The 25,079-nt window shown below is 40.7% G+C and overlaps 1 protein-coding gene across 4 annotated transcripts in view; it reads left to right on the plus strand.

The window, feature by feature from the left end:
- mtus1b (microtubule associated tumor suppressor 1b) overlaps positions 1-25,079 on the plus strand; it is a 166,078-nt gene that overhangs the window by 20,464 nt on the left and 120,535 nt on the right. Inside the window, exon 1 of one of the 4 annotated variants that reach the window (XM_063043035.1) lies at positions 12,909-13,471. The exons of the other annotated variants lie outside the window; for them this stretch is intronic. The gene's annotated coding sequence lies outside the window, so the exon portion shown is untranslated. Of the gene's footprint in view, positions 1-12,908; positions 13,472-25,079 lie in introns of those variants that run through there. 4 annotated transcript variants of the gene reach the window in all.

A 25,079-nucleotide genomic window follows, 5' to 3' on the forward strand; every position in this document is an offset into this window, starting at 1 on the left:
TGTGTGAAGAAGCCCCCCTCAATGTACCCTTTAAACTTTTCCCCCCTCACCCTTAACCCATGTCCTCTGGTTTTTTTTTCTCCCCTTGCCTCAGTGGGGGGAAAAACCTGCTTGCATTTGCTCTATCTATACCCATCATAATTTTATATACCTCCATCATATCTCCCTTCATTCTTCTATGCTCCAGGGAATAAAGTCTTAACCTATTCAACCTTTCTCTGTACCTGAGTTTCTCAAGTCCCGGCAACATCCTTGTAAACCTTCTCTGCACTCTTTCAACATAATTAATAACCTTCCTGTAATTTGGTGACCAAAACTGAACACAATACTCCAGATTCAGCCTCACCAATGCCTTATACAACCTCATCATAACATTGCAGCTCTTGTACTCAATACTTTGATTAATAAAGGCCAATGTACCAAAAGCTCTCCTTATGACCCTATCTACCTGTGACGCCACTTTTAGGGAATTTTTTTTATCTGTATTCCCAGATCCGTCTGTTCTATTGCACTCCTTAGTGCCTTACTGTTTACCCTGTATGTTCTACCTTGGTTTGTCCTTCCAAAGTGCAATACCTCACACTTGTCTGTATTAAACTCCATCTGCCATTTTTCAGCCCATTTTTCCAGCTGGTCCAAGTCCCTCTGCAAGCTTTGAAAACCTTCCTCGCTGTCCACTACACCTCCAATCTTGGTATCATCAGCAAATTTGCTGATCCAATTTACCACATTATCATCCAGATCATTGATATAGATGACAAATAACAATAGATCCAGCACTGATCCCTGTAGCACACCACTAGTCCCAGGCCTCCACTCAGAGAAGCAATTCTCTACTACCACTCTTCGGCTTCTTCCATTGAGCCAATGTCTAATCCAGTTTACCACCTCTCCATGTATACCTATCGACTGAATTTTCCTAACTAATCTCCCATGTGGGACCTTGTCAAAGGCCTTACTGAAGTCCATGTAGACTTGATCCAATTTCTTGGATCACATTTGGTAACTTAATTCATCTTGAACTTTTTTTTGAAATCCTGCACTGATTTGTCCATGGGTCTGTTGCATATTGAATACTATCTTGTGATCTATTTCCACTTGCTCCATTCTCTAAATCTAAGTCCTCAGATGAACTGTTTAACTTCTGTTTCAAGTACATGCATAGCTTTTATAATTTATTTTTTATTGAATTTCATTAAACGAACATTTCCATAAGATGTATTTCAGATACTGTTGGCTTTCCTTGAAACCATACCTCAATGTTAGAGTTGAAACTATTTTTCTCAAATACAAGAAATAGATTAGAAAATTGTACCTCATCTAATTAAGAATTTAATATCTTGCCTGGCAAATGCACAGCCAAAATCCACTTTCAAAATTGTGCATGTAAGTAAGATTTAGTTTTATGGGGTTGGGTATTTTTTTGGAAGCTTGGCATTTATTATTCCCTATTGTGAATGGGGTGGTGAGCCATCCACTGGACATGGGTGTTTGTGACCCTCCCACAATTCTATTGGGTGAGGCTATTGCTATATTTGAATTCTGGCTCAAGGGCAGATTTCCAAGTTCTGATATTGCCTTGGAGGGGAGCCTACAAATAGTGTTTTTTGTCCTTTTTTAGAATAACGGTCACATTTTCTTTTGGTGAGTCTGCTGTTAAGTGAAGTCTTGAATGTATTACTGCAGTATCTTTTGCAAATAATATGTAACACTGGAGATAGGAGTGACTAGGATGATAGGTGCCAGTTCACCTTGCAATTTTTCTTCTTAGATGATGTATATTATATTTGATCTTAAACAATTCCAAGTATTTTTGGTGATATTGTCTGTAATTTGACTCAAGCATATTTACATCCTTTTAGTTCTCCCATTTACAAGGGGAGAAGGTGCTTCAAACATAGTATTACATTTGAAGACAGAATATAGCATTAATAGCAAGGCTCTTGGCAGTGCGGAGGATCAGAGAGATCTTGGAGTCCACGTCCATAGGACACTCAAAGCTGCTGCTGTGTTGTTAAGAAGGCATATGGTATATTGGCATTTACCAACACTGGGATTGAGTTAAAGAGCCGTGAGGTAATGTTGTAGCTATTTAAGACCTTGGCCAGACCACACATGGAATACTGTGTTAAGTTCTGGTCACCTCACTATAGGAAGGATGTGGATACTATAGAAAGAGTACAGAGGAGATTTAAAGGGATGTTGCCTGGATCGGAGAGGGTGCCTTGTGAGAAAAGGTTGAGTGAACTTGGCCTTTTCTCGGAGTGACGAAGGATGACAGGTGACCTCATGGAGGTGTATAAGATGAGAGGCATTGATCATGTGGATAGCCAGAGGCTTTTTCCAAGGGCTGAAATGGCTAACACAAGGGGCATAGTTTTAAGATGCTTGGAAGTAGGTACAGAGGGAATGTCAGGGGTAAGTTCTTCACACAGTGGTGGGTGTATGGAATGCACTGCCAGCAATGGTGATGGAAGTGGATACAGTAGGGTCATTTAAGAGACCCTTGGAGAGGTACGTGGAGCTTAGAAAAATAGAAAGCTACGTGGCATGGAAATTCTAGGCAGTTTCTAGAGTAGGTTACTTGGTTGGCACAATATCGTGGACGGAAGGGCCTGTAAATGGGCTGTAGATTTCTGTTTCATGTTGTAGAATTCTTTACTCTGGGTATGGCACAGATGTTCTATACGATTTTGCTCAGTGTTTGCAAGTGACTGGTAAGAGATCTGTCTTTGTTTCATTGTCTCTGTCTTAAAGGTCCTACTTTCTCCAAAGCTGATGCTGCAAGCAAGGAAGGCATTATCCTGCCATTATTGGGTGCTGCCCAAGTGAACCCGCCATATCTACTTCAGTATTCCTCAATAGGGACCTCATGGTCTCTGCTACTTTGTAGTGAGTGTGGAGGAGAATGTGAAAATATAATGTCAACCATGATTAGAGTAATTTCCATCGTATTTATTATTGCTTGTATCCAACAGTTTCTAAAGCCTTGTGGGCTGTAGAGTTTAAATTATTATCTATCCCATTTATATTTGTTACCCTGGGTTCACTGCAGAGCTTCGAGGTAGATGATGGTCGGGGAGTGGAGGGTTTCCCTTTGGCCTTCAAGGACCCACATGCAAGATGGTCTGGAAGGTTAGGTCCCATGGAATCCAGGAAGTGCTATCAGCCGAATTCAAAATTGTTTTGGAGGTAGGAAGCAAAGAATGGTGGTTGAAGGTTGTTTCATGAAATGGAGGCACATGACGTGTGCTGCAGGGGTCAGAGTTGGGTTCTCTATTTGTTATTTAAATGATTTTGATGTGGATGCATAAGGCTTGATCAGTAAGTTTGCAGATGACATGAAAACAGGAGGAATTAGGACTGGGTATGTGGGCCAAATGGTTGTATCTGTGTTGTATTGCTCTGAATCAGATACTACTAATGGACTTGCATTCAGAATATGGGGTGTCATGGTAGAAAGTGATTGGCCTAATGTTTGAAGTGTGATCTAAAAGATCGGGGTTCAGTTCCTGCTCCTCTCTGTAAGGAGTTGGTATATTGTTCCCATGACAACATGGGTTTCCCCTCAGTGCTCTGATTTCCTTCAGCATTTGAAATAATTGTATGGGTTAGGGTTGGCAGGTCTTGGGCATGGTGACACTTGGGGAGTGACCACAGCACATCCTTGGATGGTGATTGTTAACACAAACAACACATTTCACTGTACATGTGATAGTTCAAGGTTCATTGTAAATTGTGTATCAAATTGTGCATGTCACCATATACAACACTGAAATTTATTTTCTTGTAGGCATTCATAGTAATTACAAAGAAACACAAGAATAATGAAAGACTGCACACAAGATGGATAAACAACCAAAGTGCAAAAGAAACAAACTATGCAAATGCAAAGAGATGAAAAAATAATAATGAATGAGCAATAAATATCAAACGTGAGATGAAGAACCCTTGAAAGTTAGTCCATATGATGTGAGAACAGTTCAGCGTTGAGTTGAGTGAAGCTAACCCTGCTGGTTCGAGAGGCTGATGGTTAAGGGGTAATAACCTGGTGCTGTGCATCTTGAGTCACCTCTACTACCACCACCCTGATGGCAGCCGTGAGTAGAGCATGGCATGGATAGTAGGGATCCTTGATGGCTACAGTTACAGCTCCATGTAGATGCGCTCAATGGTGGGGGGCGGGCGGGGAGGAGGGCTTTACCCATAATGGACTGGGCCATATCTACTATATCTTTTTGTAGGCTTGTCTGTTCAAGGGCATTGGCCTTTCCATACCAGGCCATGAAGCAACCAGTCTATGTTCATGCCACCATACTTCAATAAATGTTTGTTAAGTTTTAGATGACATGCCAAATTTTTGCAGACTTTTTTTTTTAAAAAAAAATTTGGGGGGAGGCTCTGCAGTGCTTTCTTAATAGCATTTGCATGCCGGACCCAGGACAGATCCTCTGGAAATAATGACACTGAGGAATTTAAACTTGCTGACCCTCTCCACCTCTGATCCCCTGATGAGGACTGGTTCATGTACCTCTGGTTTCCTCCTTCTGAAGTCAGTATTCTGCTCCTTGGTCTTATTGACATTCAGTGAGAGTTTGTGGTACCACTGAGCCAGATTTTCAATCTCGCTCTGTAAATGTAACTTCGCTAGATCAAATAAAGACAGCACAAAAAGATTGTTACTTATCTTTTCACCCGTTTATTTCTTCAAGCTCAGCTGGCAAGTGAACTTAGACCCGACATCAGGGAGAGACCCTGTCTTATCTCCCTGGCGGTTCTACAAGTTCACTGCCAATGTCAGAAGTTATAAGGCCACTGATACAAAAGAACAATCAGTTTGACAACTATTCCAGCCAAGTCAATGGACTATTGATTCAAAAGTACAATCAATTTGTTAGACACTCCAGCCACCTTAATTAAAGAAAAGAATGTCCTACCTGGTTTGCTGTAGCCACAAATTAATTACAAATATAAGAGCATCTGTCAAATTTATGCTTTAATCAAAATAGGAATGTTCTGTCCAATTTCCATCAGGCACTGCCTTTTGTCAAAATCAAAAGGTGTGAAAAACCCAGAGACATCTGATGTGGATCTGGGCAAACTTTAAGCCTTATCTTGCTCCAAAGAAGGCAGCTGTGAGACATTATTCAAACACACTGCAGTCACAGACATAGTCAGCACTGAATCCATTGTTTACAGGAATCTTGAGAGGCCCCTTTTCCTTTAAACTTTATCACCTCCTATATGCTGATTTGTCACCACCTTTGATTCGGCCAATGCCAGTAGTGTTGTCGTCAACTTAAATATGGCATTGGAGCTGTGCTTAGTCTCACAGGCATAAATTGAGTAGAACGGGGCTAAGCACACAGCTTTGTGGTGCACCTGTGATTGTGCAGGAGTTGTTGCAGCAGTATTGTTGGAATCTTTGTCCTCCAACCTGGAACATCCAGTGAATAAGTGCTGACTATTTTACTTGCCAAGAGGGTTCTCCATTGTAATGCTGACCACAGTTTACATACTGTCAAAAGTAGATGTCAAACAAGCACTCAAAGTATTAAATATTGCAATTAGCAAAGAAGAAAATCCCTTCCTTTATGCCTTTCAAAATCATTGTCGAGGACGTCACTGAGGCTTGTTTGAAGAAAACTCTGCCCAATTATCATCAACATGTCACCTGCAGCACCAGGGGTCCCAACACACTCAACTTCTGTTACAATATGATTAGGACTGCCTGCCATTCCAGGCCTAGACCACATTTTGGGAAATCTGTTGATTTAGCTGTCTTCCTCCTACCTGCACGTAGAGGCCAAAGAGCAAGGACAGCAAAGAGGTCACAAGAGGCCGAGGGGTGGCTACAGGATTGCTTTGAATTGGTAGACTGGGCCGTGTTCAAGGACTCAAAGGATCTGAATGAATACACCATGGTTGTCATGGATTTTATAAAAAGTTGTGGGAGTGTGTCCCCACAAACTCGTTCAGAATCTTCCCCAACCAGAAGCCCTGGATGAACACTGAGATCTGCAAACTGCTGAGGGCCAGATCAGTGCCATTCAGTTCTGGCAACCAAGTTAAATACAAGAGGTCCTGATACGATCTCAGGACAACCATTTCACATGTGAAATGGCAATTCTGGACCAAACCTGATTCACAGAAGGATGCTTGACACTTGTGGCAGAACTTGAATGCTATCACCTGATTCCAGATGATCTTGATGTTTTTTATGCTGGCTTTGACCATCAAGATGTGGAAGCAACTTCAAGAGCTCTCAGTCCCTGGTGACTCTGATTTTTAATCTCTGTGGCCGACATGAGAGCATCATTCGGTAGGGTGAGCCCACGGAAATTATCTAGCCCAGGCAGGGAACCTGGCCAGGTACTAAAGACTATGCTGATCAACTGGCTGGAGTGTTCGCTGAGATCTTCAATATCTTGCTTCGGCAGTCTGAGGTACCCGCTGCATCAAGAAGGCTTCAGTTATACTGGTGCATAAGAAAAACATGGTCACCTACCTCACTGACTATTGTCCAGTAGCACTTAGATCCACTTGAAGTGCTTTGAGAGTTTGGTGATGAAACATCAACTCCTGACTGAAAAGCGACTTGGATCGACTCCAATTTGCCTACTGTCACGACAGGTCAACAGCAGATGCAATTTCATTGACTCTTCACTCAATCCTGGAACATCTGGACATCAAGGATGCATACATCAGGATGCTCTCGACTACAGCTTGGCATTCAATACTATCATTCTCTCAAAACTAATCAATAAGCTTCAAGTTTTAGGCCTTAATATCTCCTTGTGCAACTGAATCCTCAATTTCCTCGCTTGCAGAACCCAGTCAGTTCAGATTGACAACGTCTCCAGAATCCACCTCAGCACAGGTGCAATGCAAGTCTGTGTGCTTAGCCCTGCTCTTTTCACTCTATACTTACAAACACTACTCCAAAGGCATACTTAATTTGCTGATACTATTGGTTTTGGTTAAATCAAGGCTGGAGACAAATCAGCATATAGAAGGGAGTTTAAAAATCCGACTGAGTGATGTCACAACAACCGTGCACTCAGCTGATTATTGACTTCAGGAGGAAAATGGAGGTCCTTAAGCCAGTCTTCATTTGGGAGGGGAGTGCATCAGAGGTAGACATGGTCAGCAACTTTAAATTTGATGTTATTTTAGAGGATCTGTCCTGGGTAAGTACCATTACAAAAAAGTATGGCATGCCTCTACTTAAAAATTAGATTCAGCATGTTGATGATCAGCCATGATCATACTGAATGGCGGTGCAGGCTCAAAGGGCCGAATGGCCTACTCCTGCACCTATTTTCTATGTTTCTATGTTTCTAGAAGATAGAAGAAAGGAAATCATTGGTCAGTTAGTCTGACCACAGTGGCTGGGAAGTTCTTGGAGTCGATTTTTAAAGATGGAGTTTTGGGGTATTTGGAGGCACGTGATAAAATGGGCCATAATCAGCATGGTTTCATTAAGGGAAAATATTGCCTGACAGATCTGTTGAAATTCTTTGAAGAAATAACAAATAGGATAGACAAAGGAGAATCAATGTATGTTGTGTACTTGGATTTTCAGAAGGCCCTTGACAAGGTGTTGCACATGAGGTTGCTTAACAAGTTAAGAGCCCACAGTATTTCAGCAAAGATAGTAGCATGGGTAGAACATTGGCTGATTGGCAAGAGGCAGAGTGTGGGAATAAAGAGAGCCTTTTCTGGCTGGCTGCCGGTGAATAGTGATGTTTCACAGGGATTGGTGTTGGGACCGCTTATTTTCATATTATATGTCAATGATTTGTATGACTGAATTGATGGCTTTGTGGCCAAGTTTGCAGATGATACAAAGATAAGTGGAGGAGCAGGTAGTGTTGATGAAGCAGAATGGGCAAAAGAAGTGGCAGATGGAATACTTTGTTAAGAAGCCTATGGTCATGCATTTTGGTAGAAGAAATAAAAGTGTAGATTTTCTAAATGGAGAGAAACTTCAAAAACCTAGGTGCAAAGGGACTTGGGAGCCCTCATGCAGGATTCCCTAAAGATTAATTTGCAGGTTGGGTCGGTGGTAAAGAAGGCAAATGCAATGTTAGCATTCATTTCGAAAGGACTAGAACATAAAAGCAAGGACGTATCTTGAGGGTTTATAAGGCGCTGAGAAGGCCTCACTTGGAGTATTGTGAGCAGTTTGTAAGGCTTATCACTTGAGTGTTTGATGGCTCTGGGCCTCTAATGACTGGAATTCAGAAAAATGAGAGGAATCTCACTAAAACCTTTCAAATGTTGAAAGGCCTAGAAAGAAAGCACGTGGAGAGGAAATTCCTCTAATGGAGACTAGGACCAGAGGCCACAGCCTTAGAATAGAGGGATGTCCATTTAGAATGAGATAAGAAGGAATTTCTTTACCAGAGAGTGGTGACTCTATGGAAATCGTTGCCACAGGCAGCTGTGGAAGCCAAGTGTCCGGGTATATTTAAGTTAGAGGTTATTAGTAACATGAGGGGGAACTTCTTTACTCAGAGAGTGGTAGCTATGTGGAATGAGTTTCCAGCAGAAGTGGTAGAGGCAGATTCGATATTGTCATTTAAAGTAAAATTGGATAGCTGTATGGACAGGAAAGGAATGGAGGGTTATGGGCTGAGTGCAGGTCGGTGGGACTAGGTGAGAGTAAGCGTTCAGCATGGACTGGAAGGACTGAGATGGCCTGTTTCCATGCTGTAATTGTTAGATGGTTATGTTGTCTAAAACTTTGACAAACGTCTATAGATCATAGATGTGTGTGGAGAGTACATTGGTTGCAGAACAGCTTGGTATGGAAGCACCACTGCCCTTGTATGGGGAAAAGCCTACAAAAAGTAGTGGATATGACCCAGTCTCTGACAAGTAAGGCCCTCCCCACTATTGAGCACATCTAAATGGAGCACTGCCACAGGAATACATCATCAGGGATCCTCACCATCCAGGCCACGCTCTCACTGCTGCCATCAGAAAGAAGGTACAAGAGCCTCAGGATCCACTCCATGAAGTTCAGAAACAGTTATTGCCCCTTAACCATCAGACTCTTGAACCAGTGGGGATGACCTTCAACTTCACTTGCCCCACCACTAAATTGGTCTCACTGAATGGACTCACTTTCAGGGATTCTTCATCCCATGTTCTGTATTGCTTGTTTATTATTATTATCTTTTATATTTGCCGTTCTTTTGCACGTTGGTTGTTGTCCACCCTGTTGGGTGCGGTCTTTCATTGATTCTATTGTTTCTAGTGTTTACTGTGATTGTCTGCAAGAAAATTAATCTCAGTAGTATATGACATAGGTGAACTTTTATAATAAATTTCCTTTAAACTTTGCCAATCCAAACTGACTGGGGTTTGCAAGTGAGGAAATCAAAGATCCAATTGCACAAGGTGTTTTTGAGGCCGAGGTCTTGGAGCTTATTGATTAGTTTTGAGGGAATGATAATATTGAATTCTAAGCTGTAGGCACATGAAGAGCATCCTGAAGTATGCATCTTCATTGTCCGGATAGTCCAGGGCTGAGTGAAGAGCCAATGAAATGGCATCTACTGTTGACCTGTTGTGGCGGTAGGAAAATTGGAGAGGATCCAATCACAAACAAGAGAAAACCTGCAGATGCTGGAAATCCGAGCAACGCACACAAAATGCTGGAGGAACTCAGCAGGCAAAGCAGCATCTATGGAAAAGAGTGAACAGTCAACCTTTCAGCCAAGACCCTTCATCAGGACTGGCAAAATTTTTCACCAGTCCTGATGAAGGGTCTCAGCCGGAAAAGCGACTGTATTCTTTCCTTCAGAAGCTGCCTGTCCTGCAGAGTTCCTCCAACATTTTGTGTGCTGCTTGGCGAGGATCCAAGTTGCTTCTCAGGCAAATTAATCTTTAACTAAGAAATATTTTCACTGCCTTTATTCATGCAGAAGTTAACCCTTTATGCTGTTTGTTTTAATTTGTGTGAAAAGTTGAATTAATCCTTCAACAAAGGAAAGGCTTTGCATTGTCAGAAGTGAGTAGCTTTCTCCACAATATTCAGCCTCTAGATAACTGTAGTAGCCATGGTTATCGTTGCAGCTGTTAGCTTGTTAATGGTGCCCTGGCCATTCAGATTGGTATGGAATTTGGCACTAGTTTTAAAAAAAAGTCAAATGTAGGTGTTAAGATACATTTTTTTTCTGATTGATGCATGGTAATATGGCTGCTTTTACTTGCCTAAATCTACAACTTTATCCAAGATGGTTGTATGCAGATACATTATCTGGAGCTGCAGCCTGAATTCAAGGTGTTCAGTTGTACCTCCAAACAAAGCTTCTGTAGATAGTTTGTTTGCAGCAAGGAAAGGTTGCCCTTCATTGATTTGGGCATATTCTTATGCTGCTGAGCTAGTCTGATTGACCCTGCAATAAGCTTCTTGAAAGGCCTGTGAAGGTCCTAAAATATTTTATTTAACCTCAGTCAAGGTCTAACTCTTTAAAAATTGCTCCTTGATCCAACTTTTCCAATCATGTGGAATGGGCTGCTACAAATATCCCTTAATGACAGGTAGTGGATGTGCACCAGGGTTTTCAAAGCTGAAGTTAATTTTGTTCATACATGCCTCACTTGTGCTGATAAGTTAAACTTGTATGAATCACAATGAAAAGCATAGACTGTATTTACCATAGCTGCATTTGTTTGTTTAGCAAATTATCATAACAATTAAAACTGGCAAATTAACTTTCAATGCAAACAACAGGAATTCTGCAGATGCTAGAAATTCAAGCAACGCACATGAAAGTTGCTGGTGAACGCAGCAGGCCAGGCAGCATCTCTAGGAAGAGGTACAGTCGATGTTTCAGGCCGAGACCCTTATTTTGCCATTAAGACATTTGCATCCCAAATTAGTTCATCAGTGCATTACACATTATGGCTCAAATGTTTCAAAATTGTCCTAGATTGTAATTTTCAAATGTTTGTGAGATGAAGCTTGTTTTAAACCTTTTGGAGAGGACATTGCCTTGCTGTCTTCAGATGAATCCTCCTTTTGGGGTGTGGGGGGGGGTAGTTTCAAGCTATAGACCCAGTAATTTGAAGGATCCTTCCATGGGCCTGAGGGGCACCCATGAAGTTCTTATGTGCCTGATGTCTTTCTCCTTGATGGTGGAGATAGCTAGTTTGATGGATTCTTTTGCGATCATGTGGCACATTTGCATTGTGTTGGTGAAAGAAAATGTCAGTTGATGGGTGCCAATCAAGCAAGCTACCTTGTCATGTTGATTTGGTCTATAGAGGCAAAAGCTGTTAGTTTTGTTTTTGCAGAGCTACAAATTAGATTTTGAAGGAATTATGTAAATTTCAAATTCCATTCCAATTTTAAAACTTTTTGTGGAACAAATAGAGAAGTGGAAAGTACTTATTCTTTGTAAATGTGGTCCCACCAGTTGCCTCTAAAACTTGTTATTCTGCTTGTATCTTTGCAGAGACTTGAACACTGGACTGTTAATGCATTTTTAAAATTTTACTATTATAGTAAGTGGTAAATAAGTTAAGTTTGAAAATTGGAGAAAAGTTTAAAGTGAATCATTAACACTTTAGGAATTTTAGAAGTGCTTTGTGTTGACACTGATAAACCAGTAGATAAAACAGCAGTGAAATTATAAGCAGAAACCCAAAATGGTCTAGTAATTATGCAAATTAACTTTTTTAGTCTTGCCACATCTTGACATTTTTTCTTGGGCATGAGGAAAATCTTAACTGTGGTTATAATTTGCCTTGCAAGATGTGGGGGATGCTGGTGGGGTATAGTTGAGAGGAATAGCTAACATTGTTAACCTCCTGTTAAATTGACCTGTCCTGGTCTGGAGTTGGAGGCTGGATGAATGATGATGATTGACTATTTTCCCTCAATCATTTTGCTGAACAAGATAAGTCATTGATACTTGGTTAAGTTGAGCATTTATTTAACTATTGTAGTTCAACTTTATCCAGTTCTCCAGATTTCCACAGGACTTAAGTTATCAACCAGTCAGTACTACCTTGCAGCAGATGCTTGCTACATTTCCAATGCATTCTGAGCTGCCTTGTTTCCACCATATTTTAGATACTGTCTAAAATTTCACTCACCTAAATTGCACCAGGGCCGATTCACCAATGTGTTTGGTGACATAATCCACTCCAGGTTAAACAACACACCATAAGACAATTTCATGTGATGTTTGATTTCTCTAATAGAGAAGATATCTTCCTTGCCATTAGCTTCATTATGCACTGTTAAGGACTTCTTTCATGTCATAGCTTCCTCTGTTTTCACTACTGTTAGTGTTGCATGTCCCAGTGTGACTTGTTAATACAGTTGCAGTAGGACATAGCAATTTTACCAGTCTGGGTTGTTGGCTGGCTGAACTTGTGAACCTGGAGGACCGGTCGATCACTTTTAGTCCGGCCTCTTCTCTTTTGACCTGTTTGGCATGGGTGGCCCCACCAAGAGCCAAAGCATAAAACCCTGACCCCATGCAGCATAGCTCTCCGGGTCATTGGGGCACACCTGTCCTGGAGAGGAAAGCCTCATCCTGAGAGATGTGGCAGAAACATCGACTGTTTATTCATTTCCATAGAAGCTGCCCTCCAGTCTTTTCTGTGTTACTTTAACCCACTGGTCACGGGACAAGTGCCTTTTTAACACCTGTAGTTTGGTATCAAATGTAGTTAATGCTGGTATGAAATGAGTTGTATTTTATCAGAGTAAATATAGTTCATGTTTTGTGTTGATTTTACATTTCCCCTGATAAAATTTAGTACCAATATAAATATATTTGCACCTAGCATTTTGTATGTTTGTACATAAACCCGAATTGGAAACTCTCCCAGTACCTTTGGTTTACTGTTCACTAAAAATACGTTGCTGAGTCTGTGGGGTGAAATCATCTTTGGAATTGTAACTTTACTGGCGAGTGCAGGGTGATTAAGGCTTGATTTAAAAACTATTTTGCACTTTTGAATGATTTTGCTGTCGTCTGCATTCTTGCTGATGCGGTTTTGGAAAAGTGATTTGCTGTGCAATGTTTCACGTTAATTTATCCCAAGGAGATCCGACACTCCCATTTCAGTGACGAAAGCGCTGGTGGTGAATTTTGGCCCGGTTACTCGCTTGAATCTGAAGTGCAGCTCAGCGGCTTTGCTACGTTAATTAAGAGACAGCTTTCAGGATTGTTCTCAGATTTTTAGTGAAGGAGTATTGCCAAGACTTAAACATTCCAACCAGTCTGGGGAGGGAAAAAAAGTGAATACTTGCTGTTTGTGCTGCATAGCTGAGTTAATCCACAAAAGCAGTCCCGCGAGTTTTAATGGTTTGGTTTACAGAATGTCGCAATCGGCAGTGCAGCCAAATAATGAATGCCTGCCTCTGTTTAATGCAGAGGAAGTTTTCATGATTCACTACTTGCTTTTCAGTTCGCTATCCTGTTCGTGATAACATCTCATGGTAAGTTGCTTTTTATTGGGCCAGTAATTGTGAATTACAACCGTTCGATTTGTAACTTTCTCTCCAACTTGCTGTTTATGTGCAGTCGTCCACTTGAAGAACAGCTCAAAGGCAACAATACTAATTTCTTGGATTAGATTAAAAATAACTGTAGCCAACATGCAATTTTAGAAATTCCGACAATTCATTGGAAATTTTTTCAAAACATACTTTCGTTTGCAGCTCCTTTAGTGAGCGTGAAGCGTTTAGTAGTTGAATTGAAATGCTCGTAGGTCTGAAATGACTTGAATCAAAAATGAGATTGTCTTAAAATTGGAAATCCATTGCAATATTCTGAATGATATTTATTACATACAACGCCATAAATGATTTCAGTTTACCTGTGTGTAACCATGGTTGGCTTCAGACTGAAAGACAGTGAGTTGGGAGGTGGACTCATTTTCATGGTACAGATCTTGCCCTATTTCCTTGACCCCCCCCCCCCCCAACAGAAGTAGAAAGCCTAACTTGTTTTTATGAGCGGTTGGGATCCTAATAATTGTTTTTGAGAGTGACTACTTCTGAAAGCAATCTTTATCTCCTTTGAATGTTGAAGCCTGTTCAGCCCATCAAATTTCTGCTGGTTCACAGAGCAATGCCTATTCATCTTGCAAATTTTTCTCCCTACTTTCCCATCAATGCTCTTGGGTGTATAAGTGCACATTTACGCACTAGGTCTACTTTACTGCCCAATTAAATTATTGACTTGCATATCTTTGAGATATGGGAAAGAACCAAAACACCAGGTGTAAACCACTGAATCAGCAAATGGCTTCCTCTTCCTGGCAAAACTCTTGGTTTAATAGAATTTGATGTGTTGCTTGAATTTCCAGCATCTGCAGAATTCCTGTTGTTTGCGTTTAAATTCACTACTGCGAAGCCTCTTCCGTGCTGCTTGGCCTGCTGCGTTCACCAGCAACTTTGATGTGTGTTGCTTGAATTTCCAGCATCTGCAGAATTCCTGTTGTTTGGTTTAATAGAAGCTTGGATGGTGCCCTTGTGGGGAGTCTGGAATGGAATATTCAAGTGGCGTGGCATGCCCATCAGAGCTGACAGTGAGGCTTCTGCTGGGCATGGTGCTTTGCAGTACAGTTGTGGATTTTCTGATCCTTCCAGGACATTTGAAGGCTTGCAGATAGTGGATAACTGTTGACCTGTAAGGTTGTTCTTACCAAAGTCATAATGTGCAGAAACAGGTACTTTAGCTGGCATGTCTGACCAACAACTTGATACCTATAATCCCATTTATTCCCAGTGCTTGACAATTCAAAGGTGTCTCTCTACTACATTCAAAATTTCAGGCATGCTACTTGGGAGGAGTGTTGAGGATGGAAAAAATTCATTAAATATCTATTGGGGTAAGGGATTTGGTTCATTTCCAATGTATACTTATTGCACTGCAATTTACAATTGACTTATTGTCCTTTATTTTTCATTGTACATTGCTTGGTCCAGATGGAATACAGTGCTAATGTGGGATTATTCTTTTGAAGTATAGACACAGATGAATTAAGCTCTTAAATAATTTGCAGGGAAGTGCTTTTAGTATAGCTAGCTCGTATAAAGCTGCTATTGATATTGTTTAAGTTCCGGACTGCAGAACACTGTAATCAATCTTTCAGAGTACCAGTAGTTGTTTGAAATCAATTAGCTGCAGAGATGTAGATTTGGAGAGCATTATCGGAAGTGTTCAAACCAGCAAACCTATCAGATGCTCTTTATATTGTACTTCAGGAATGCTCCTGAATTGTGGTTTTAAGCTACTTGATGCTGATGGACAATTATAGAACATTGGAGTTAACTGCAGAAACGAACTATGAAACTAAGCCGTTTGATCTAATGGGTCATTGTAGTGATCAGTAGCTTGACTTGAAAAGTCAGATCAAGTCAAAATAGCAACTATGCTTCTCCAAGGGAACATTATATCAGTTTGCTGATTAATATTTTGTCAATTGTTCCTTAGAATCAGTTTTAACATCATTGGCATATGTTGTGAAATTCGTTAACTTTGCAGCAGCAGTAGAATGTAATACACTCAGATTCTGCATAGCATTATCCCCCATAGTGCTGATTCATTGCAATGTGATTATTTAATGAAATTTTTAAAATGACAAATTCATTCTAAACAATACTTGAAACTTAAGATCAGCCGCCGTTACAGTAAACACTCAATCAGCTGATGAGAATGCTTTACATACACTTGCAACCAGTCGCGTATTACCTCATGCCTATTTATTCCATTTTTTCCCCACCCATAATGTTTGGGAAATGGCCTGCAGCTTCCAGTGAAGGTAGTACATCTAAGATGTCTGGGAAAAGCATTAGCATGGATGTGAAAATACAAGTGATATGGCGTGAGGATGTTAACGATGGTGATCTTGAAGAGTTACTGCATTCTCATGGTGCGAGCCTTAATAACGAAGAGCTTCAAGAATTGGCAAAGTAGCACGTCCTGAGGATATGGATGGAGAAGAGGAAACACCAGTAAGAAACCTCACCACAAAATTCCTCAGCACTAGCATCACCATGATCATGGGCCTGTTCATTGATAATGACCTTGACTGGGAGCAATGCAATAAGGCAAAGAGGGGTGTTCTCGGCATGATTTCACGCTACTGAGACCGCTTCACGAGAGAAACCTTAAGAAAAGGCAGTCAAATCTCAACACCTACTTGAAGAAGAAGCCAAAGTTAGAGGAGAACCCATAGCCTGATCTGTCTCCCACCGCCTCTAAGGTGCAACCACTACCTGCTGCTGCTCCACTGATACACAAGTTAGGCTTATTCACGTGCTTGTTACTCCACGAATACAAAAAATATCACATCTTGGGTTTGATATTAAAAATCAGGTACACATGTCTATTTATGTAATATTATAATGACCCCACATAGCACTGATAAACATAGCGCTCCACCTCTGAGGGACGCATCCTCAGCATTAAGCAGGGTCTGAGTGTACATGATAGAGGAAAAAAAATTTGTGTGTATTTATATATATTTGTTATATACATTATATATTGCAAAAAAAAGAAATAAAGTAGTGAGGTAGTGTTCATGGGTTCAATATCCATTTAGAAATCAGTTGGCAGAGGGAAAGGATTGGTTCCTTCAGTAGAAATCAATTCTACTTGAACAATATTTACATTTGAGGGTGTGCTTAACGGCTTTACCACAAAAGCAATGATGGAAACATTCCACAGGTTAAGGAGGCAGTTAATGTTTTCGATCAAGACTCCTCTGTTCAAGTGTATTTGCTCTTTTCAGTTTTCCGCAAAATCGGCCTAAACGAGGATTTAGAAAAGTCTGAAGTGCTATGATCAGATTTTTGTCTTTCACTGTACTGCCTCAAAACAAGTTAAGTTAAAATAGTACAAGAAAAAGTAATGTTTACAGACCATTCAGAAATCTGATTGCAGACTAGTGTCTTTTTGATGCGGGGAGAAGTGTTTTAAGTGTGCCAAAGATTTGAAAGGTGATCGAAAGCATAGATACCTAGAAAGGTTCTGCAGGAAAGAAGCATCAGAGCAGCATGGATGGTACAACAGTGGGGCAATTGCCAATTAGGTCAAAGTAAGGAAAAATAATGACTATAAGCAGTATTAATCTCTGCCATGAATACAGTGGATTATGTTCATTGGGCCATCGATTAATTGGGGCAGCCACTTGTTTGGGGCAACTTTTAAAGAGCAAAAACTAATCGACAAAATAGCTGGGGTTCCCTTAGATTTTTAGGACACTATGCCACCTACCAGTGAGAAACTGTTCAACAGTTCCCTGTCCCAATGATCAGTTGTGTGCACTTTTGTGTCCATTGGACACTGTGGCACAAAAGCCGTTGCACATGCTTGTTATGTTATCCATTTGGGCCAACAGTTGCCGATTCAAACAGTCATTCTGGATGCTTTTTAAAAATTTTGACTTTGTACAGGAAGGCAATGAGTGCAGTCCATTATCTGCAGTAGGTGGCTGCTCTGATTTTGTTCATTTATAATCATCCAAAAGAACACGGCAGTATAAAGGGGATTAGTTCCTCCCGTGATAACTATTAGGAGCTAATGGTTTTATTGTAAATTATTGGTAGTGTTCCAATTTATTCTGTATTTCATTTGAATACATAATTGCTCAGTTAAGGTCATGTGATGTGAAATCTGTTAATTTAGCAGCAGCAGTTCAATGCAATACAATCTAACAGAAAAAATAATTAAAATAAGTCAATTACAGAATACATATTGAATAGATTTTTTAAAAAAACATGCAAAAACAGGTTAAGGGTGAGAGGGGAAAAGTTTAAAGGGAACATTAGACCATAAGACCACAGGACAAAGGAGCAGAAGTCTTCCATTTGGCCCATTGAGTCTGCTCCGCTATTTTATCATGAGCTGATCCATTCTCCCATTTAGTCCCACTCTCCCACCTTCTCACCATAACCTTTGATGCCCTGGCTACTCAGATACCTATCAATCTCTGCCTTAAATACACCCAATGACTTGGCCTCCCCTGCTGCCCGTGGCAACAAATTCCATAGATTCACCACCCTCTGACGAAAAAAAATTTCTTCACATTTCTGTTCTGAATGGGCGCCCTTCAATCCTTAAGTCATGCCCGCTCGTACTAGACTCCCCCATCATGGGAAACAACTTTACCACATCCACTCTGTCCATACCTTTCAACATTCGAAATGTTTGAGGTCTCCCCTCATTCTTCTAAACTCCAAGGAATACAGTCCAAGAGCAGACAAATGTTCCTCATATGTTAACCCTCTCATTCCCGAAATCATTCTAGTGAATCTTCTCTGTACCCTCTCCAACGTCAGCACATCCTTTCTTAAATAAGGAGCCCAAAACTGCCCACAGTACTCCAAGTGAGGTCTCACCAGCGCCTTATAGATACTCTATTCCTCTAGAAATGAATGCCAACATTGCATTCGCCGCCTTCACTACTGACTCAACCTGGAGGTTAACATTAAGGGAGGACTCCCAAGTCCCGTTGCATCTTAGAACTTTGAATTCTTTCCCCATTTAAATAATAGTCTGCCCATTTATTTCTTCTGCCAAAGTGCATAACCGTACACTTTCTAACATTGTATTTCATTTGCCACTTCTTTGCCCATTCTTCCAATCTATCCAAGTCTCTTTGCAGACTCTCCATTTCCTCAGCACTTCCGGCCCCTCCACCTATCTTCGTATCGTCAGCAAACTTAGCCACAAAGCCATCTATTCCATAATCCAAATCGTTGATGTACAATGTAAAAAGAAGCGGCCCCAACACGGACCCCTGTGGAACACCACTGGTAACCGGCAGCCAACCAGAACAGGATCCCTTTATTCCCACTCTGTTTCTTGCCAATCAGCCAATGCTCTATCCACGTATGTAACTTTCCCGTAATTCCATGGGCTCTAACCTTGTTAAGTAGCCTCGTGTAGCACCTTGTCAAAGGCCTTCTGAAAATCCAAATATACAACATCCACTGCATCTCCCTTGTCTAGCCTACTGGTAATTTCCTCAAAAAATTGCAATAGGTTTGTCAGGCAGGATTTTCCTTTAAGGAATCCATGCTGAGTTCTGCCTAAATTAGGGGAGGCTTCTTGAGAGTGGTGTGAGTGTGGAATGAGCTGCCAGACAAGGTGGTAAATACGGGTTCTTTTAACATTTAAGAATAAATTGGAGGGATACATGGATGGGAGGTGTATGGAGGGATGTGGTCCGTGTGCAGGTCAGTGGGACTAGGCAGAAAATGGTTCGGCACAGCCAAGAAGGGCCAAAAGGCCTGATTCTGTGCTGTAGTTTTTCTGTGGTTTCTGTGGTTAACAGAAATATTGTTTATTTTATATTTTTAAAAAAAGTGAGGTAGTGTCCAAAGATTCAATGTCCATTTAGGAATCAGATGGTAGAGGGGAAGAAAATGTTTCTGAATCACTGAGTGTGTGCCTTCAGGCTTCTGTATCTCCTACCTGATGGTAACAGTGAGAAAACAGTGGCATGCCCTGGGTGCTGGAAGTCCTTAATAATGGATGCTGCCTTTCTGAGACACTGCTCCCTGAAGATGTCCTGGGTACTTTGTAGGCTAGTGCCCAAGTTGGAGCTGACCAGATTTACAACCCTCTGCAGCTGCTTTCAGTCCTGTGCAGTAGCCCCTCTGTACTTGACCGTGACACAGCCTGTCAGAATGCTGTCCATGGTACAGCTATAGAAGTTTTTGAGTGTATTTGTTGACATGCCAAATCTCTTCAAACTCCTAATAAAGTATAGCTGTGTCTTGCCTTTATAACTACATCGATATCTTGGGACCAGGTTAGATCCTCAGAGATCCTGACACCCAGGAGCTTGAAACTGCTCACTCTCTAAACTCTACCTTTTAGCTATTTCCATGAAAGTTCAGCTAATTTGGGCAGCCACTTAATTGGGCCAAATGTATTGGTCCTGATGTGTCCCAATTAATCTGAATCCATTGTTTGCATTTGAGATGCTAGCACCAACAAAGAATGGCTGACCTAGTGATTTGTCTTTGCAAGGTGACAAAGACTAAATTTTTGAATGAAAGGAGTGGAAAAGGTTAGGACAACAGTGAAGAACAAGATCAGCACAGAATTTTGGCTCAACAGATGAAGGAATGAAATGTGAAAATTACCAAGGGAAGGTATGAGGAGCAACTAAATGGTAGGACAATTGGGCAATTCTCTAGCCTTTAGGGAAAAACTGGATTGTATTGAAATTATTTGAAAAATGTATTGCAGACTGTGCCGGGGATTAGGATACTACAAATAAATGTAGTAGTAACTTCTAGTCAGTTGTCGCATAATGAGGCAATATTTACTAGAAGCTTTATTTGTCATTGGAGGACCGCTTAGATACATCACAAGGTGATAAAGATCTATCTAAACTACTGTATTCTGAAACATTCAAAGTAAAGGAATAATGCACAGCTAATTTAATTAGTTTGCATCTTGAGCCTTTTGGTTCTAAGATTGCTGCTGATGTGCTGCCTTTGTGATTGCATCATTGTTGTTCCAGAGTATAATCTTCTAGGATGTTGATACCCAGGAACTTGAAGCTGCTTATCCCTTCCTTTGCTGTCCCCTCAATGAGAACTGCTGTGTTTTCCTAAATCAGTGGCTCACAACTTCAGTAAGCTGATGTGATCATTGAATAACTTTAAAGGTAAATTGAAGAGTGGACATAAAAAGTAATGGGGCCAGGGTAGGAAGATAGTAAAATCATAAAACCCTTAATTAGAAATTCAAGTAAAGACTTAAAAGGCTGTACCTTCTGGACTATTGAGCCACTCCCCCCAGCAACCCAATATTTAAACCTAGCCTAATCACAGGACAATTTACAGTGACCAGTCGACCTATAACTGGTATGTCTTTGTAATGTGGGAAGAAGCCCATATGCTCACGGTTTGGACTTACAAATTATTTAAGCCAGCATCATAATTGAACTCTGAGCCCCGAGCTATTACAGTGTTGTGCTGTCAGCTATGCTGACTATTCCAAAAATATTGATCTTTTTAGTATTGCAGTGTTCCTGACCTACCACAAAGAAAATCGATAGTTATACAGGCCTCTTGACCCAAATTGTTCCGGGTGTCTACAGTCAGGCTGATTGGGGCTCAAGTTTGTTCTTTCAGTGTCTACATGCACACTGCCAAACAAAGCAATGTTCCTCTGGACCAAGGTGCACAACACAGTACATATAACTCATTGAACATTTAAGTAATATTAACACAAAATGTGCATTAACATTAGTGTGGTGGGACTTGGGTGATGGCAGTCTCGCTGCGTGGGGGAAGAAGCTGTTCGCATTGTAACAGTCCTTGTCCTAATGTTATGGTATGTTCTGTCTGGGGGCGGGGGGGGGAGGCGATGAGGGGTGTCAAAGGTCAAAGATTGTAGGATAAATGTGAGGGATCATTGACAGTGCTAATGCTAAGGGCCCTGCATACAGTGTTCCTGGTAAGTATCTCGCAGGGGTGGAAGAGACTGCAGTAAATGTCACAGCAGTCTGTACAATCCTTTGTAGGGTCTTGTCAGATGCCTTGCAATTCCTGTACCAGATGGTGATGCAGCTGGGCAGAGCACATTGGTGCTCCACTAAAGATGGTGAGAATGGAGTGGGGGGTTTTGCCTCAATCTCCTCGGAGTTGAGCCATTGTTGTGCTTTCTTGACTGAAGCAGTGGTGTTGAGATTCCCAACAAAGCTAGGCCATAGGCCTGGATTTTGCCCACATCCCTCAAACATTTCAGAAGTACTTGGACAGGTACATGGATAGGAAAAATTTAATGTACTTGCCTCAACTGATTCCTCTGGTAGCTCATTCTATATGCTGACCACCATCCAAATGGAAAAAGTTGCTCCTCCCTCCAGGTTCATGTAAATCTCTCAATTCACTTTAACCATATGTCCTCTACTATTTGATCCCAAGCCTGCTGGGGGTAGACTGTGCATTGACCCCATCAATGCCCCTCAAGGTTTTGTACACCTCTATACAATCACTTCTCATTCTCCTACTCTCTCGTGAATAAGGTCTGAACCTGCTCAACCTCTTTCGGTAACTCAGTCCCTTGAGTCCTGACAACATCCTTGTAAGTATTTTATGCACTCTTTCCGGCTTAATGGTGTTGTTTGTAGCAGGGGGACCAAAATAAGTGTTCCTCAATGTGGCTTCAACATCTTGTACAACTGCCTCATAACATCCCAAGTTCTATAATCAATGCACAGATTGAATGCCAATGCTCTAAAAGCTGCTTTCAACACCAGTCTACCTGTGATGGATGCTTAAGATTTAATTAGATTATCTTGTACATATCCTTGTACCATAAATTACAGAAAGTTAAGAATTATAGGCATTATTTAAATTTTTCATAGCCTTTTCTTTCTAGCTGCAGACTACATTCAGTATGATATCTCAGAAATTAAATTCTGCTCTAGTTGTGATGTAGCAGGTGTAATGTGGAGTTCATTCACTTGGGCCTCATTTTACAGTTTTCTTACTATGCTCTTTACTACCAATAATTGAGTTGATTGCAGGATGTAGTTTTCTTTTGCATTGTATGCCGTTATCTCTGCTCTTAATCATTGAATATAGTGCATATCCCAAGAATTTTGTTTCCTTATGAATGCTATTTCTGTCATGTGCCTGTGACATTACCGCAAGTAAGTTTTTTCATTACCTCTGTGCATATGCATACTTGTGCATAAGCCAATAAAATTGACTTTGACATACTCAGCGTATAGATTTCATGTTAATGAAGCGAAACTAAACCCAAGGCTCCAGTTTTTAGATTAAAGATCATTCATAGTGAATGAATGCAGTCAGGTAACCAAACTAGATTATTATGATTTGGTCATGTCCTCAATTTGGGCAAAAGAGGTCATGAGAATTGAGCTGACAATGGCTAAATTGTGAAATTGCTAAGACTGGTGATGCTGACTTGGATCCAAATCTGTGACAGTACTCCAGTCTGATTCCTGCAATAAAAATAGCTTGGAAATTGTCCGTGTCCTTCCTCTTCAGTGATATGACCTCCAGAGAGAAATAGGACCCTATTAGTTTTATATGCTCATTGGTGCACTGCATCAATAATACTTTGTCAGATTTTAATCTGAGGAAAGCTGAACTAATTAGGGTCAAGTTCAGCATGAGTAGCTGAAATAGGACTCCAATAAAAACAATTCTTTTGCATTAGGTTCAAAATCTGTAAGGTTAATGCATCTCTTATTCCTTCAGTGGATTTGCCCTTTCATATGTGGTGGTGTAGTGGTTAGTGTAATGCTATTACTGTGCCAGGAGCCACTAAAGGGGTTCACAGTTCTCCCTTTGACCATGTAGGTTTCCTCTAGGTGCTTATATCGAAAACATTATGGGTAGTAAGTTATGGACATGCCATGTTGGGACCGGAAGCGTGGCCACTTTTGCAAACTGCTCTCAGCTGATCCTTGGACTGTGATCTTGGTGGATGATGCATTTTACTGTATGCTTTGATCTACATGTGACAAAGCCAATCTCAAAGCAACATTCCAATAGCCCTATTCACAAACATCAAGAGTTGTCAACAATAATTGTATGCATGTTGTTGGTCTAAAATTTATTCAGTGGGTACATGTATTTGAAGAAACTTGAATGTCAGTTCATGCTTGGCATTTAGCCGCCAATGTGCTAGCATATGGATGGAACATTTGAAAATTATTAACAGCACCCATTTTGTTAACTAGATATTTGTGATCTTGGCTAACTTTCATGCTTTGTTTATGATGTGTTCCATAATTTTCTGGTTATCATAATCTTTTGTAATTGACTGGTTTTGCATTCTAGTTTATAGCACCAAAAAGAATAGTTTTCAATATAAATGAATTTTGCAGCAGAATATTTAACTCTTAATTATACAAAGCAAAGGTAAAGTTAAATATTCAAAGGTTTCAAAGGTACATTTAATGTCGAATGTATACAATATACATCCTGAAATTCTTTTTCTTCAACCATCCATGAAAAGGAGTGCCCCAGAGAATGAATGACAATTAAATGTTAGAACCCCAAAGCTCCCCCTCTCAAGTGTAAGCAGCAGCAAAGCAACAATCCCCCCACCAGTAAAAAAGCATCAGCGCCCCTCACTGAGCACTCAAACGTGCAGCAAAGTATCAATAAGGACAGACTTGCAGTACCCCAAAGACAGCTCGTTCACCCGGTAATTCGATATACCACAGGTGTGCTCTCCCTCTCCCTAATAAGGAAAAAAGAGATGCCTCCGTTTCACAGCGAGAGGGGAGACATAACAAACAACTCGCTGATTTATAATGTTAAAAGTCCATTGTCACTTTTTACGAGGTCTATGGCCAAAGAACTCTGGTCTGTAGGCACGTAGCCAGTTTGCTGCTTTCGATCTTCCATCTCCCACCACACACCGATTCCCCGCAGAGGCACCGACCACAAGTCCACTCACCTCTAGAACCTTGAAATCCTGGAACTCTGAAGGCAAGCTAATCTTCCAGGCCGAGTCCTCGGTATATCTAATAACAGCCAGTTGTGAGACCTTGAGAGCGGGTCTCATTCCCACAAAAAAAATAAAGTCAGTATGTAATTCCAGATCAGGGTCTTCAAAAGAACCCTAAAAGGGAAAATAGAGATATTAAAGATAGAAATAGAGCTGCTTCTGAAGTTGCAAGCAAAGGAATCGCTGTTGTTCTGCTCTAAAATTCATTTATTTTGAAAACTCTTTTTCTAGTGCTATAAATTAGAATGCTCTTACCCAAATGCAAGCTCTGCATTTGGTGGAAAATGTTCTTAGAGTTTATTAAGCTTTAGAGGGATTGTAGTGAGGGAGTGATGAAAGCTGGTAAAGGAGTAAAAGATTAGGAATGATGGAAGTTCAAGAACTTGTTTGAAATTATTAAGTAAAGCTACAATGAGATTTGCAGAGTTTGAAATGTATTAAAGTCAATAAGTGAATTGTTGAAGTTGCAAGCTGGTAATCTTAAAGCAATATAAAAACATCTGGAAATTATTGCAAAAATGGACATGCAAGGGACCTATGTAATTGGTGTTGGTTGAGTTCCTAGGGAATGGCCAATTTGTG

Source organism: Mobula hypostoma, chromosome 3 (assembly GCF_963921235.1).
Source record: "Mobula hypostoma chromosome 3, sMobHyp1.1, whole genome shotgun sequence".
Lineage (NCBI taxonomy): Eukaryota > Metazoa > Chordata > Chondrichthyes > Myliobatiformes > Myliobatidae > Mobula > Mobula hypostoma.